The sequence below is a fragment of the Durio zibethinus genome, chromosome 3, assembly GCF_047325235.1.
Source record: "Durio zibethinus cultivar Kanyao isolate XHJ-2024 chromosome 3, ASM4732523v1, whole genome shotgun sequence".
In the NCBI taxonomy this organism is placed as follows: domain Eukaryota; kingdom Viridiplantae; phylum Streptophyta; class Magnoliopsida; order Malvales; family Malvaceae; genus Durio; species Durio zibethinus.
Window position 1 is genome coordinate 32,160,473 of NC_143164.1, and position 14,248 is coordinate 32,174,720.

The window sequence follows — 14,248 nt, forward strand, 5'->3', positions numbered from 1 at the left end:
TATATTATTTGAAAGTTTGTGGTGCAAATTATACATTTTATTTCTTTAAATATCAATTTTTACATTTTCCTAAAATTCAAGTATCAAAAGTGTAATAACTATTTTATAAGAGTTAAATATAAAAAATGCCAATGTACTATACATTTTCTATCAATTTGGTACCTAAAAAAATAAAATTTTCATTTTAGTACTCTAACTTTCATTCTATCATCCCCTTTGATATCTCATAGTAACACTATTAATTAGCTTGCTGATGTGGAATTATCATTCATTAAAATGCTAATAATTGTCAAAAGAATCCAATTAATACTATATCATCAATTACCACGTTAATATTAAAAGAAAATTTTTTAAAAAATTAAAAATTATAAAAAAATTTTACAAAAAAATGAAATATTTACAAAAATTAAAAAACTAAAATATTTTTAAAATTACAAAAATTTTAAAATTATGAAATTTAAAAATTTAAAAAAAATCTCAAAAAATTAAAAGTTTTTGAAAAATAAAAATGAAAATTTTAATAAAAATAAAAATTTTCTTGAAATAAAAAAAGATTCACAAAAACTAAAAGAATTGAAAATTTAAAAAAAATCTAATTTTTTTTTAAATTTTGAACATAAAAAATATCTAAAATTTTTTGAAAAAAATCAGAAAATTAAAAAAATTTAAAAACTCTAAAACTTTCTAAAAAAATATAAGGAATTAAAAAAACAAATTTGAAAAATAAAAGCTTAAAATTTAATAAAAAACCAAAAAATTCTGAAAAATTCAAAAAATATATAAAAAATAAAATTGTAGAATTAAAAAATGAAAAATTTTCATAAATTTAAAAAAATTTACAATTTTTAAACTTTTTTAGATTTTTTCAAAAAAATTAGAGTTTTTTTTTCAATTTTTTAAGTTTTTGTGAATTTTTTTGAATTTTAAGAAAATTTTATTTTTTAAAAAAATTTATTTTTTTAATTTTCATATTTTTTTGAATTTTTGGATTTTTTATTAAAATTTTTTGATTTTGTGAATTTTTAAGTTTTAATAATGTTTTAATTTTTAAAATTTTTTTAATATTTCAGTTTGATTTTTATAATTTTTTAAATATTTTATATTTTTTAAATTTTTTTTAGAAAATTTTTAATTTTTTAGAATTTTTTTAATGTTAATGTAGCAATTAAAGAATATTGATTAAATTTTTTTATTTATGTTAGCATTTTATTGAATATTTATATTACGTCATTAAGTTGACCGATGACATTAGTCTTAAGTAGTAAGGTAAATGATAAAATGAAAATTAAAATATCAAACTGATAATTTTTTTTTAGATACCAAATTGGTAGAAAGTATATAGTATATTAGTTATTTTTATATTCAACCCTTTTAATAATAATAATAATAACTTTGTAATATTTTAAATTACTAGGGAACATTGGGAAATTTTTGTAAATTTAAAACTTTATATATTCATATAGTAAAAATTTTGATAATTTGAATATTTATATAAAAATATAAATATTTATATAATATTTTATATAAAAATTATGTCATAATTTATATTGATACGAAAATATAAAATATATTTTTTATTTTATTAAATTTATATATAATTTTTATTAAAATTTTAAATATATTATTTTTATTTTTTTATATTATATTATTATATTATATTTTAAATTATTAGCCCTACATACATTAAAAGAAAATTTTACAACTTTGGGGGTTATCCAATCCTGACACACCAAGTTTTGGCTCCCGCTATCTAAGTTCTAACTAGTTGCAACTATTTGGGTGAAGAGTTAGCCAGTTCTGACACTCCTTACAATCTCGGTGTCAAAACTGGCTTTTTTGCCAACGTCCCTAACATACGCCATGTGTTGAACAAAATCTTCTTTCTTTACCACACATTTTCGACGGTCAAATATTAATTACCCTTTAAAGCAACGACGGTAAAATATTCAAATTTGTACATGCAACATTATCCACTAACCAGTTAGTTACCTTCTGTAGCCTCCGGTTGTTTTGTCTGTTATTTCTTGGCTTCAAGGGTAGCACATCAGACATTTAATTTCGAGTGCCAAATTTAAAGGTCCCGGCTCACTTCTTGGGCCTACTTTTTTCAGTCAATAAAGCCACAATGTGCTATGTATATTTTATTTATTTTAATTATATTTTAATTTATTATTATTTATCTAAAAGTATATTTCACAGCAAGTAGCAAGAGTAAATAATTAAGATTATTTTGAATTTATTATTATTATCTATTTTATTATTTAGAAATGATAGATATTTAGTTGAATTAGGAAATTAAATAAAATTATTTTATAAATTCATTTTAGAATTAAGTTTATAAGTGTGAGGAATTATTAATAAAAAATCAGAATTTAAACTCTTTTATTTTCTCCTTTTTATGGAACATATCATTTGTAATCATAGTCAAATTGAGAAAGAGATGGTATCAAAGCCAAGTTGAGAAATGATGGAAGACAAACAACGATTTATCGAGCTTGAAGAAGGTATTGACAAACCTATGAACATGATATCTCATTTGCATCAAATGGCTTCATAACAAGTGGAAGATTTCATAATTGAGACAGAAAGAAATTTTGGAACTACATCAATTACAATCTAACTCAGACAACTTCAACAATTTTATGTATAAACTTGAGAAAGTTTTTGCACAACCTTAATTGCAACTAATGTATGACAATTACGAGATCAAGTTCAACAACTTCAAATTTGGGTTTAATTAGTCCAAAAACTTGTCATTATCTCAAGCTTATGATTTGTTTCAAAGATCAATCGTTTTATTACAACGTTTTTCATTGACTCTTGAAACAAAAAGGAAGAGTGTGAGGACAATCAAAGAGAATTTTTTAGGATTTAATCTTTGAGGACAATAGTTATTTAAAGTGAAAGAATGTTATATATATATATATATATATATATATATATTATTTATTATTATTTATTTAAAATTATATTTATTAGTAAGTAGTTAAGATTATTTTGAATTTATTATTATCTAGTTTATCATTTAGAAATGATAAAGATTTAGTTGAATTGGGAAATTAGGTAAAATTAGTCTATAAATTCATTTTACAATTAAGTTTGTAAGTGTAAAAAATTATTAATAAAAAATCAAAGTTTGAGTTTATTTTAAAGAGCTCTTTTGCTTTTCTCCTTTTTATGGTACGTATCATAATGATAGGAGGTGAAAATATTGAACTCTTGCAAGTTAAGCATTATTAGACTTATTATAATATGATAATTTATGTATTTATATTTTGTAAAATATTGATAATTTATATATTTATATTATTTTTATATGAAAATTATATGTTTCAATTTATATGTAATGAAAAATATTTTTTTATTTTTATTAAGTCCATATATATTTTTATGTTAAATTTTTAATTTATGTCACATTCGTATATTTTTTAATTTATATCATTATATTATATTTTAAATTATTAAATCTAATTTTAAATTCTAAAACAAGATAACAAACGTTGAAAAAGAGAAAAACAAGCCCTAAAACGACTTATATCCTAATGGGAGCACGTAAGTCTTCACTTGCCGTTGAGCTTCTCATTACAAATCTAAACATTAGATTTTACTCGTGTACGGAGAACCTAATGTTTGCCACGTGTTGCAATTTTTTTTATGCTTTTTGTTTTTCTTTTTTACTTTTTTTTATCTGTTTTAATATTTAACAAATATTTTTTAAAATTATAAAAAATATACTTTTTTAATATATATTTTTTATGTGTGAGACTTACTTATACTAAACTTTCTTTTTTCTTTTCTTTTTTCCTTTTTTTTTTCTTTGTTAAGAATATATAATACAAATTTTTTTGACACTTATTTTTTTAAAATTGCTTGAAACCAATGGTATGTCATTTCTTTTTTTTTTTTTTTTTTGTTTTTCATTATTTCCATTCTTTTTTTTTTTATGTATTTAGTGAATAAGTTTTTGGATTTTATTTTGTATGAGACACGTAGAAATCGAGAGTATATCAAGTGTCAAGCCATTTGACTCTTTTTTTCCTTTTATTTATTTATTTTTTTTTATTTTATAAATATTTAAGAAATAATTTTTAATATTTTACAAATTTTTTTAATATGAGTCCATTTGATATTATTATTTAAAAAATATTTTTTTGTTATTTTTTCAAATTAATGATTTTTAAAGAAAAGAATATTAACTGAGATATCGATATTACGTCTAGATTTAATTATTTTTCTTTTTTTGATCTTTTTCATTTTAATTTTTTTTTTTAAATCCATGACATAAACCTTTCGGGCAAAAAAAATCGTCATTATTGATGTCGAATAACAACTTAACTTTCTTTCATTTTTTAATTTTTCATAATTTTTCTTTCTTTTAAATAAGACCATTTTTTGAAAAAAAAAAAAAACAATGAGTATGTACACATGGCAACCTATTTTTTGTTTTATTTTTTAATTAATCGAATTATTATTTAACTAGCTTGCTACCCATGTAATGCACGGATTATTTTATTTTATTTAAATTTAAATAAAAATATAAATTGATACTATTGAATTATTTACATATTCAAAATATATGTAACATATAAATTATATAATTAAAATATCAAATCATAATAAAAATAAGGTTTTCTTTTTAAATTCTACTAAAGTCTAAAAGGAATCCTTTTGTTTCATAATTGTAGAGTTATCATATGATTCATATCTTTTTCTTAAAGAATCTTGGTGAAATCTTTTATGGTTCTAAGGTTTTTTTAAGGTAAAATATAAATAAACTTAAATTATTACTACTAATGAAACTATCCCTGAATTATTTTTTTTAATTTTTTTTTATAAAAAATAATTTCCTAATTTGAAATTATGTTACATGTTTCACAATGGGATATAAGTTAAGAAATTATTTATTTATTGAATGCACAACTAGCACATAAGTTTCTGTTTAAGGCACATAATTCTATTATATCGATTAATTAGAGCATCATTTTTATTTTATACAAATGGAAAATATTTAATAAATAATTTGTTAAAAGATAAAATATATTATCTGATTGAGTGAAGAATTCATGAAAAAATAAAAGATCTGTGGACAACACAAGTAAAAATATAAAAATATGTGTTTTGTAGTTTTTAAAAAAATTATAGTTGATTTGAAAAAGAAACTCCTACCTAATGGAGTAAATAGTATGTTTAGTAAAATATTACATATCATCAAAAAAAGCATATTAGTTCCTATAGCAAGAATAGACTAATAAAAAAAATGACTAAATTAATAGTAGAGAAAAATATGTTTAGCTTAGTAGGACATTGGAAAGCTATATAACTAAAAACTACCAACAATGAGTCTTTCTTGAAATTGTTCTGGTATTTATATATATTTTTTATATTTTTTTGTGAAATATATTTAAAAGTTGAAGATACTGCAAGGATTATTCATAAAAAATATTAAAGATATTAAATAATATTTTTAAAAGTTGTGATAACTTTAAATACTCATGTTAATTGTAGATAAATTACTTTAAAATTAGTTTTAAATTAAAATGGGGTGACGTACAAGAGAAACTTGATATACAGGAAAAACCTTTTTGAAGTTGTTTTGGTATTTATATATATATATATATTACATTTCTTTTGTAAAATATATTTAAAAACAAAAGATAATATAAGGATTATTGATAAAAAAAATTAAAGATATTAAATAATATTTTTTAAAAGTTGAGATAAATTTAAATACTCGTGTTAATTGCAAATAAATTAAAAAAGATAGTTACTTTAAAATTGATTTTAAATTGAGGTGAGGTGATGTATAGGAGAAACTTTCTTGAAATTATTATGGTATTTTATTTTTTTCATTTTTTTTGAAATATATTTAAAAATTGAAAATAATGTAAGAATTATTTATCAAAAGTATTAAAGATATTAAATAATATTTTTAAAAGTTGTGATAAATTTAAATACTCATGATAATTCCACATAAATTGAAAAAAATAAATTACTTTAAAATTAGTTTTAAATTGAGATTAGATGATGTACAAGAGAAAGCAATTTCATTAAAATTTAAATTAGCTTTTGAGTAAATTTTAAAATTTTAGATAATTTAATAATTTTTAAAATATATTTTTTTTGTAAATAATTTAAAATTAATAAATATCTTATGTGTTATCATAATGAAAAATTTTAAGAATTATCTTACGTGTCGAAAAAAAAAACTGTTCACATAAGCATTCACGTCGTAATCGATACTGATAACTATGTATGTTGTAATATAATATATATATATATATGATATCTTAATTTAAAAAAATTAATATTTTAAACTCAATTCAAATGTCCACATAGTACCCTAATAAACTCTCTTTTCCTTTTTTGTGCTTTTTTTGTTTCTTTTTTTTTTTGTTTTAATGCCTTTAATTAAATTATTTTTAAAAAAAATTAAGCCAATAATGATGTCCATATAGTATTTCATTTAGTTTTTTTTCTTTATTATTTTTTTGGTATTTTTAATTAGATAAATTTTGCAATAAAAAATGCCAATTTATATAGATGCTAAAGAAATTCATATTTGACAATTTTTGATCCATTCTGATTTGATAAGAGATATTCTTTTTACAATCGGGATCTAGTTGGATAGGATCAAATTTTTTTTTTTATAAAATACGACATTGGAGAGATATTTTTAACATTTAATTTTGTTTAAAAGTCACTTGATACCAATGATATGTCACATATTTTTTTCTTTTTTATTATTTCCATTCTTTTATATATATATATATATATATATATATATATATTTAGTGAATAACTTTTTAGATTTTATTTTTTACAAGACACATGTGAAAACGAGAGTATACCATGTATCAAGCCATTTTGACTTTTTTTATTTTTTATTTTTTTTCCTTTTATAAATATTTAATAAATAATTTTTAACATTTTACAAATTTTTTTAATATGAGTCCATTAGATATTATTATTTAAAATATATATTTTTAGTTTTTAAAATTTAATAATTTCTAAAGAAAAGAATATTAGCTGAGATATCAGTGTTACGTCTAGATTTAATTGTTTTTCTTTTTCAATCTTTTCATTTTAGTCTTTTTTTAGTTTTTAGTTTTTTAAAATCCATGATATAAACATTACAAAAAAAAAAAAAAACTCATCATTATTGATGTCATATAACAACTTAACTTTCTTCTATTTTTTAATTTTTTGTTTTTTTAAATAAGACCTTTTTTTTTAAATAAAAAACAAATGAGTATGTACGCATAGCAACCTATGTTCTTTTTATTTTCTTCATTTTTTAATTAATTAAATTATTATTTAATATCTTAATTTAAAAAATTAATATTTTAAAATCAATTCAAATGATCATATAGTACCCTAATAAACTCTCTTTTCTTTTCTTTTTTCTTTGTTTATTTTTCATTTAATGCCTTTTATTAAATTATTTTTAAAAAAATTTAGGCCAATAAAGATGTCCACATAGTATTTCATTTAGTTTTTTCTCTTTTGTTTTTTTTTTTTAATTTTTAATTGGATAAATTTTGCAATAAAGGATGTCGATTGATATAAATGCTAAAGCAACTCATATTCGATAGATTTCAATCCATCTTAATTCGATAGGTGTCAATTTTTTTTTTAAAATTGGGATCAAGTTGAAATGGGGTCAATTTTTTTTTTTTATAAAATACAGCATTGAAGTGAAAGCATGTTTAAAGTATTTTGTCTCAATTTATTTCAGGGTACATATAAGGTATATATTTAATTATTAATTTAATTTTATATTTGTATATATTATATTAATAAGGTTATCATTTGATACTTCAATTTAAAAGATTAACATTTTAAACCAAATAGGAGTGTCCATGTGGCATCCCCAGTTGATTTTTTTCTCTTTTGCAGTTTTTTATTAGATAAAATTTGCAACAAAAGGTATGGATTGGTAAAGATTTCAAAATAATTTGTATCTAATGAGTTTTGATTCGTCCCTATGAGCTAGGTTTTTTTTTTTTAATCAGGATCGAGTTAGGACAAGACACATTTTTTATGAAAAACAAGATCAAGACGGAAGCATATTTAGAATGATTTATCTTAACTCATTTCAGGGTATATAAAAGTGTATGTTTTATTATTAATGTAATTTATATTTTAAACCAAATAGGGGTGTCCATATGGCATCCCCAGTTGATTTTTTTTCTCTTTTGCAGTTTTTTATTAGATAAAATTTGCAACAAAAGGTATGGATTGGTAAAGATTTCAAAATAATTTGTATCTAATAAGTTTTGATCCTTCCCTATGAGCTGGTTCTTTTTTTTAATCAGGATCGAGTTAGGACAAGACGTATTTTTTATGAAAAACAAGATCAAGACGGAAGCATATTTAGAATGATTTATCTTAACTCATTTTAGGGTATATAAAAGTGTATGTTTTATTATTAATGTAATTTATATTTATATATATTGTATTAATAAAGTTATTATTTGATACCTAAATTTAAAAAATTAATATTTTAAACTTAATGGGGTGTGCATGTGGCACCTTCTATGAACTTTTTTTCATTTTTTATTTTAACATTTTCTCTTTTCTTTTTTTTTTTTTCATTTTTGCCCTTTTATTTTTTTTATTTTAGGTTTTTATTTTTTTATTAAATAAATTTTGTTTAAATATGAGATTAATTAAGGTATGCACATGTCACCTCCATTTATTTTTTCTTTCGCCTTTTGTTTCTTTTTTAATTAGGTAAAATTTGTAACCAAAAACTACTAAGTCAAGATGAAGAAACAAAAATTTTTTGACTTGCAACAATGCGCAAGTATCCATCTAGTCTTTATATTTAATTTTGTAGAGAATGGAGAAAGAAAAGGTGTCCATATGGCACCCCTCCTTTCCTACATTTTGTATTATTTATTTTTTTGTTTATTTTATTTTATTTTTTATTAAATATAATTTTAATTTATTAATTATTTTTATTAGATAAATTTTATAAAAAAAAGTCAATGTGGGTAAGTATGATTAAACAGTTCATATTCAATTAGTTTTAATTTACATCGATCTATTATAAGTATTTTTTTTTAAATAAAGATTAGATTGAGGGATTTTTTTAAATGAATAAGATTGGAGATAGATTGAAAGTGTTATTCCTTGTTTTGAGTAACCACGTGGTACCTCCCTCTTTTTTCATTTTCTTTATTTTTTAAAAATCTTGTTTTTCTTTTTGGATTTCCTTTTTTTTTTTTAATCATTTTACTTTTTTATTGTTATGTAACTTTATAATAAAAAATTTAATTGAAATAGAGATGATAAAATAATCGATATTCGATAAGTTTTAATTCATCTTAATCTAATTAATGCATTTTTTTTAATTTAAGATAATTAGCTTAATTTTTTTCATATTAAAACATAAATACACTTATATTTATCTATATAATATTATCTATTATAATTTGACTTAAAAATTTACTTCTTTCATGTTTAAAACACAATTTAAAAAATAATAAATTATTATGCAATGAGGATCGGATATAATTCTGTTTAAACAAATCGCCGTTCTTGGCACGTCACATGCACTCACACTAGGGGCTAAAATTATGATAGAAAAACCATCTACAAGGCTGTTTGTCGTCGAGCATTAGGTTTCAATCCCATTAGCCTCGATTCCTCGTGCACTACCAGAGGAATTCTTGTTGAATTTTTAACATTTTTAAAATGGATAAATCTGCTATGTTATTGATAAAAGGCTAAAGCTAGAAGTAGTAGGACCCTAGAGCTGGCCGAAAGAGTTAGCGAGGTTAACGCTCCTAAAAGGGGTGCGTTGATTTACGTTGCCGTTTCTAACTGCTCATAATCCGACCTTTGATCTGGGAACCTGTAATTCTTGTCTGGCCCACCAATGACTGCACCCACTAGAATGTTGGGGTTTGGGATTGACAGTTCATGAGATTGGAGCCTGCAGAGCATTGGATTATGGCACTGGCGGATCCATTAAAGAGACCCCCCAAAAATTTGAATTTATTTTATACATGCTATTTTATAATAATTTTGAAATATTTTTTATAAAAAAAATTAGTTTAACCCCCTTAAACTTAAATTTATTGTATTCATATATATATATATATTATTTTTTACTCTATATATTTATTTTAGATATATAATTACAAAAATTATTTATATTTAAATATTACAACTTTTAATTTTAAAAAAATTACAATTCTTTAACTTATATTTTCTTATTATAAATGATTTTCAATTTAAAATAAATAAATTTGTCTAACATTATATTTTCATAATCATGTAAATTTAAGTTTAATATATATATGTATATATATATATATATATATGCAAGTATTATAATAATTAAAATTGACTTGATAAATATCCAACTGAGATTCTTTTTTTCAACTAATTTTTTTACTATATTCTATATGCTCATTTTATTTGAAAATAGTTGCATGTCAAAATAATTAATATGATTAATTTAAATATCATTTCATTTTTCATAATATAAAATTACCATGTAAAAAATTAAAAAGTTTTAATTTATGATGTTAAAGTCTTTTATTTTACTATTTTACTATTTAAGTTTTTATTTAAAAAATATTTTTGTGATTTTTTCACTTTAATACTTTAAATATTAAATATGATAAAATAATGTGTTAATATTTCAAAAAAATAAAATGATTTTATTTTTATAAAAAATATTGTTAGTGACTTATAATTAAAAATTAGGAGACCAATTGTTTAATATATTCATTTTGTTATATATATATATATAGATTAGCATACTTATAATTGCAAGTTTTGTTAATAATATGTTTGCATTTATTTTTTTATTATTAATAGATTTAATATATTTTTTAAAAAATTATAATAAAACATTACTTTGATCCCTTTAAAATTAAACATTACAAAGAACAAACTTCTGCATGAGTAAGTAAAATACTCCCATTAAAATTAAACTATTTTTTCTTTAGCTTGTAACGGGTGAGGATTGAAATGTTTTATTAGTCCATCATGGATGATAGTGAAAAATAATTTGAGAATCTTTTAGATTGTAAAACATCATAACCAAGCATATAGTGAACTTAGAGAACTCACCTTTAAACTTTGTTAGTCCTTTTAGTAGAAAATGCTTTTTGTTGATATTGTATTTGTTAATATTTTTGTGTTTGCTCAAATAATTTTTGTAATTTTAATTTGTAAAAAAATAATTTTTCAAAAAGAGTGTTTTTACTTCAAAAAAGAAAATGAGAGATTTTTTTGTTGATATTGTATTTGTTAATACTGAAAATTCTTTTATTTCATCTTTTGAGTTTGAAATTGTTTGACAATGGAAATCCTCATGATTTTTTTCTCGATTGAAGAATGATTTTTTAAGAGAAGAAAATTCTTGTGACAACAATTTTGAGAGAATTGTTGTTTAGTGTTAAGAATGAATGTACCTAGTTGTGTCATTAGTCATTTCATGCTTGAATTCAATTGAGAGCCTTACTACTTACAAGGCTTGAATTTTTAATTTTTCATAAGCTTTATTTTTACTTACCATGAGAATGACCCTTAGTAAAGGTTTGAGAAATGAAGGACTTGTTAATTGGTAAATATTTTTTTGAAAATTCTTTGAAAGCCAAGCATGAAACACTTTTTGAAAGATCCTTAATTATAACAAGTGTCAAGACTATTCAAAACACATCATTACCAAGTTCTTTTATAAAGTTCAAACTCTTCAATCTTTTTTCTTGAGGTAAATTACTAAAAAGACCATATTCTGTCTAATATATTTAACCAACATCTTAACTTATGTTACATTCCATTCCTTTTTTATTTATTTTCTTAAAGTTGTTCTTGGCCCACATCTTAGGCAAATTTACCACAAAAGCTAAAATCATTCGATGTCCACAATAGCCTTTTGTTTCAACATTGTGCTTTGTGTAACATTCATTATCATCGAACGAATATTTCATGAACAACCTAAATGGACTTGAAAAATGAAGATTGTAACATTGGGCTTTCGTTTGATTAGAAAGTTGCAATGATGCATTTTAAGAATGAGTTGCAAAAAAATGAAAAAAGAAAAAATATGAAAAGCAAATAGTTGATTGTAATATTATACAGGTGAGACACTCAAATGAATTCAAAGAGAAAACATGAAAAAAAAATAGTTGATTGTAACATTATACATATGAGACACTCAAATTAATCCAAAATCAAGAAGAAAAGAAAGTCATTTCTCGATAATTGCTTTTCAATGGAAATACCCATGCTTGAAAAGAAAAATGGCCATATTTTAAATTATGTTCACAAAATAAGAAATTATCTATTTGCTTATACTTTTTGAGCTTGTTGATTTTTTTCTTTATGAATGTACCCTAACTAAGGATCACTTTCCACATTGGAAGAAAGTTCAAAAAGAATCTTATCAAGATGACATTGGATCCTATGTTAAGGGTGAGGAAAGAATACATAAAATTAAGGGGTAAGCGTGAAGTAAATTGAGTTTTAAAATTTGAATTCAATATGTCAAAAGTGGAAACATGTGAAGAAAAGAAAGAGAAAATGAAATGAAAAAAAAAAGAAATGAAAAATGATGACAACATTTTTGAGAAATGGGAAAATGTCTTTTGGAAAATAAATGATATTTGGTTTGATTACCCTTGAATATATTTTTTGAGCTGATTTATCTTTTCTTTCGAACCCCAAACCTTAAGCAATATTCATCTTTTAAAAAATCTATTTTAACCATGTAAGGATACCTAAGTTGGAAACCTTGTTCCTCAAGAAATCATTACTATTTAGTTTTGAATGAATTTTAAGTTTTCAAATGGATTGTGGAACAAAAAATAATAAAAAAAGAAAGATTGGGGTTCTAGGGTGAACACAAAAGGGTAATCTCGAGCAATATTAAAATTAACTCATGCATGTTACCAAAACGAAATAAGATGCCTTAAAATAAGATGAGCTTGAATGAATAAATGAGCATTTAAGATCTTTGAGAAATCTAAAGAGAAAGATATCACTTTGAAGAAGTGTTATAAGTTTGTTTGTTTCTTTTCTATTCTAGAAATTTTAACCTTATCATAGCTAGTTTTGATATTGTTAAAATGCCATAAATTAAGAACTTAAAAAGGTGCCAAAATGGATTGTGCTTTAAAAGAGAATTGCCATTTGTGAGCCTTGATGAAAAAGCATTGATTTCTCATTCTTATCTTGTGGCAAAGTCTCATTTGATAGCTAAGATTTTGATATGCTGTCTCATTGTCTTGGAAAGACCTGGTTGCGATTCATCTTATTCTTTCTTGTTAGTAATCACTAGTTTTCAAGAGATCTGATCAAGTGTTTTTAAAATGAAGATTAATTCATTTTCAACTTGATCATGAAAAATAAGTTATGTAAGGCAAGTTTCTATTGTCATTCAATAATTTTAGGATAAAAATATAAACATTTTGAAAAAATAAAGTTCTAATGACCTTTCTAGGGCAATTATTGTCATTCTTTTGCTAGGTTTTGAAAAACATTCAAATTTGGTTTATTGTGTATTTGGATTTTGATGGATGGAAAAGATGATTTCCAAACCAATATGATACGAGTGGTTTTTTAGGGCAAGGAAAATATTGTTTTAATAATTGCATATGTATGAAGGTTTAGACATACATTTATATCATATAGTGAACTTTTGAATCATGATTTTGAATATTGAATTTGCATCATTGTTAGAATCATTTGCATCATTTGGTGAGCATATAAGTCCTTGTTGATTATCGTATTTGCATTATTTTTAGAACTTGCATTTGCATCATGTAATAAGAATTTGAACTATTGATTAGATTATTGCATTTGCATTATTTGGAAGGCATTTGTGTCATGGTTTGCAAACAAAAATTTTGAATTTGGCTAAAGGTTGAGAATTTTCATGAGAAAAAATTTAAAACTTGTCAGCCCTCGAATGGGAAAAACTTTCCAAGATAAGATTTGAATCTTCAAATGAGAAAAATTTTCAAAATAAGATTTGAATCCTCAAATGAGGAAAACTTTTCAAGTGAGATTTTTAGTTCTTGAATGAGAAAACCTTTTTCAAGATAAGATTTGAATCATTGAATAGGAAAAACTTTTAAGATGAGTTTTTACACTTTGGATGAGGAGAACATTTTTTCAAATTTTAAAGTTATTAAGCCTTTGTTTAAAAGAGTTTTTTCTATGATAAGAATGATTTGTAAGACCTTCGGATATAATCTAAAAGACTTTCGAGCGTGAACTATAAGAC